At 39.7% G+C, this 4,143-nt stretch overlaps 1 long non-coding RNA gene across 1 annotated transcript; it reads left to right on the plus strand.

Annotated features, from left to right (window-relative positions):
- The first annotated feature begins 312 nt into the window (after positions 1-312).
- LOC143643304 (uncharacterized) lies at positions 313-3,468 on the plus strand. The gene is made up of 2 exons (XR_013156203.1): positions 313-423; positions 3,351-3,468. It is a non-coding gene; the product is annotated as an uncharacterized LOC143643304 (long non-coding RNA).
- The last annotated feature ends 675 nt before the right edge of the window (positions 3,469-4,143 follow it).

Raw genomic sequence — 4,143 nt, forward strand, 5'->3', positions numbered from 1 at the left:
ATAGGCCCTCTTCAACTCTACCCTTGTATGCATCTATAAATAATATTAAATGAAAGAATAAAGATGTATTTGTACCTTGTTTCCAACTCCTAAAAATATGTAAACATGACTAAAGACTGAGATCAAAAGACAAATGCATAATTGTATTATGGTGAAATTGTGAATATACTTTAAAAAATAAGCTAATTAAATAGTTCTATTTTGAAGGACAGTGGTGAACAACAATGTCAGGGACATCGGGGAGGATAAGAACTACAAATAGGCCTTTGAATTTGAGTGTGATGATTATGACATCATTAGTGACATTAGAGAGTGGAGCTTAGTACAGCGATGGGCATGAAAATCATTCTGCGGCAAGGAACAAGTGGGTAGACCATACAGGGAAGTGAAAGAAGAGTGAACAGTAGTGAAAGGGAATGGCAGGTAAGAAAAGGTGGCATTTAAGCTAGTAGAGACCTTCGTAGAGACACTGAAGTCACAAGCAGGAGACAGTAAAAATTCAAGGCACTTTATGAGGAAGCAGCCTTAGCAAGATGATAGGTTTTCTAATAGAAGAGGAAGAAGAGAGGATTTGCTAATTGTTCTTCCAAGTTGGGGACGCAGTCAACCTCTGAGCTTTGTCCACATCTTATCTCAACACGCACTTTTTTCAAGCCAAATCTGGGAGGAGAAAATCTCTCAGCTGACGATTAAGTTTGTGGGACTGGAGTGGGAATTCCGCTCACAGAACTAACCTGTACAAGTACCTTTCCCAGGAAATTTCTTGTTATGTTATCGCTCAGAAGACTAGGATTGCCTTACATTTGTGCTCAGTAAGCTAATGAAAGTGCTTTCCTGTATATATATATATATATATATTCCTGTATATACGTGTATATGCACATAATTTCATTTCATCTCTGCAGCGCAGTAGCATATTACAGGAGTAGGCTAGACCTTGGTATCTATTTCTGTCTTCTCACTTCCTCCCCACCACAACCCCTCATGGGATTCCTGCCAAAGGAGCCCACACACAAATAAAAATAACCAATCAGGAAAGAGTACCAAATTTATTAAAGCTGGCAGAACAAGAGCCCAGTATTCTAGCACAAAGGTTTGGTAAAAATTGAAATGGGGTGGTGACCCAAGTTAAAGTGAGGGCTCCTCTTTCCCATCTCATATCTAAATTTGGAAACTAAACTCTTGGGGATACCCATGGCTGAAGGGTCGACCAGATCCCCACAGGAGCTCTGATTCAGTTTTCCAATTTCATTACAAGAACTGATGGGGAAAGATAGCTGGGTGTGCCAAGGCAGGTCCTGTCTTGTCTGCTTGCCCACAGCAAGGGGAAAGGAAAAGGATAATGTGTGTGCGTGTGTGTTTTGTGTGTGTGAAGCTCCCATTTTTATGACCCAAGACAGAAATATTCCTTCTTTGCTAGTGCAAAAATAGTCAAGGAAGTTTTATCCCTTTATCCTCATTTTACAGAGGAAGAAATGAAGGAATACAAAAATGAAATTATTAATTAAAATTACACTTCTTGGGAGTATTAATATGGCTGTGCTGATATGTCTTTCATTGTGGTACTAAAGGTGAGAAGTTAGTGGGCATTCTGAATAGTTGATTCCCACAATGCCACCTCCTTATCAGCTTCCTACTGCTGCCACTCCCTATAATTTCCAGGGCATGTAGAGAGAAGGAATTCTGGCCAATGAGCACCATCTGTCTTGCCCCAACTTGATGAGTTGGGGCAACACACATAAGCCTTTTTGTCTGTTCAACACAAGGGCAAAGCAAGATGTTGGCCTACTCTACCCTCCCACCTCAACCCTCCACCCTCCTGTCTTCATCCCCACCCTCACCCCAGCCTCAGCCTTGTCCTGACTGAGCCCCTAAGTCTTTTCACTGCAAGACCAGAGGAGAAGTAATGACATTTTTCTCTTGAGGAAATATGCCATTTTGGACCACATCACATATAGTCGCTCTGATTCAGTGCCCTGAATTTTCTCTGGGTGTCCACACTTCCTTCACACAGCCCATGTGCTTGACAGGAAGCTGACCTCACCCCCAGTTCCAAGAATGAACCCAAGTGACTTTAGACAATCAGTAATAACCCACCCTTCCACCCCACCCCACCTCCCATCCACCATGATGGATTCAAGGCCAATCAAAGGTAAAGACATATTTTCTGGGGAGTTCTAGGGAAAACTATATCACTCTACCTTAGAAACTACTTGAAGTATATTCTCTTTCTTTTGGATGTGTAAAAGTAGTTAGCCCTCAAAGCTACTTGCTGCCATCTCATGGCCACTAAGGGAAATTCATATATTGTTGAAGCCAGGGAGGAGAAGAAAAGCTACTGGGTCTTTGGTGTCATTGCCAAGTTGCTGGATCAAGCTTTGCCTGAAGCCTGATACTTCTAGGTGTTTCGAACACATGAACCAATAAATTTCCTTTATTGTTTAAGCCAATTTAAGTTGCATTTCTAGTAATTACAGATTCCTAATTAACATACACTGTAATGTTTTAGCATATTTGTTTAGGAAACCTCCTTGATCTTGCTAGACTTTCTAGAGACAAGGAGATCTTCTGAGTCAGATTTTACTATATCAGCCACATGGGAGAAAAAAGAAAACCAAGCTTAGGGGAAAAAAATCTTTGACCTCATTTTCTCAACATAAACATCCAAGCAAAATAAGATAGAGCCTAATATTTAAACTAACAAATAAAACTGAAAAAAGTATTTAAAAGGTACTTTTTAAATACCTCTTACTGAATGTTCCATCCCCTACTTTGGTGATTCCATTTTATGTCTTTTCAGATTCCATTTTAATTTAGTTATTGATGCTCAGGGGAGGGATAAAACCTTCAAATACACTGAGAAGTTAAAAAAATAAAAATAAAAACATGATCAATAGATCCCAATGGAACTATAGTTTCCTCAAGGATAGGAACAGCTTGCAAAAGCTTTGCCTTATAGTATTATCCAAGAAACTGTTCATGTTCTGAATTTTTGAAAATGAACCTTAAATGAGGAAATTTTTATACTGGAGATCTCCAAATTCTAAAACCAATGAGGACAACTCTTCAATTTGCTATGAAATGGCAGTAGCTGCCACAGCCTTCCAGGTTTGGGGAGGGGATGGCAGGACTAGGTAAACATTCCAGTTATCATTTGCAAAGGGGATCTAGGGCTTCTCCCCTTGTAATCAGTGATTTTTCCTACCCTAATGAAACCCAGATGCTTCCTATAAAAAGAATGGCTGGTGTTCAAGCCATTTGCTGATTCTACCTAGAGGTAGAGGGAAAGAGAAAAAAAAATCTTGTGCCACATCATTAATTTTAAGTATCCTATTTTGTTTTATTTTCAGAATGAAATGGTATGGAACAGTGTAATGAGCAATAGAAATATGGAACCAAGAAGCAATTATATCTTCAAAGGAGCAAAATGAGAGCAAATAAAAGGCCTTGCACAAATTAGCACACAAACAGGCAGATCAGAACATCATTTACAGAGTCCAAATACATGCCTTTTGGTTATATCTGTAAATTTTCTTCCCGAAACATCATGTCATATCACTGGAGACTAGTATCTGAGTCACAATTTAAAAATTGGATTTTGCAAGAGCCCCTAAAACATCTCAAATTCAATTTCACAGATCATGAGTACCTCTAATCTGCTAGCCATTGTGCTAGGCATGAGGACAGTGAGACAAACAGAGCACAATCTCCACCCTCAAAGCACTTACAGTCGAGTTAAGAAGACAGAAATATACACAAGTAATGATAATGTAATGTGTGCTGGGTAAGAAAGGGGCACATTTAATTCTGTTTGAAAAGATAGGGGAAGTCTTTACCAAGAGGAAGGCAGGCGGCCTAAGAGAAACTGGGGCCAGCTAGACGGCTAGTTATTGATGCTCAGGGGAGGAAGAAAACCTTCAAACACACCAAGAAGTTAAAAAAAAAATCTTCAAATGTTCTTCAAATGTTCCGTGAGAAAAGAGCCCAAGAGTTCTGCGTGGGAATCAGAATCCAACTCCCTGCCCGAAGTTTGGGGCTAAGCCAAGAGTATCCACCAGTGTCATGGGAGCTAAGATAGCTCCAACTAAATTTTTAGAAGCTTTCTGCTTGGAGAGACAGGGAGCAGTCATTCTTAAAATAAAA

Source organism: Tamandua tetradactyla, chromosome 8, assembly GCF_023851605.1.
Source record: "Tamandua tetradactyla isolate mTamTet1 chromosome 8, mTamTet1.pri, whole genome shotgun sequence".
NCBI classification, from domain to species: Eukaryota; Metazoa; Chordata; class Mammalia; order Pilosa; family Myrmecophagidae; genus Tamandua; species Tamandua tetradactyla.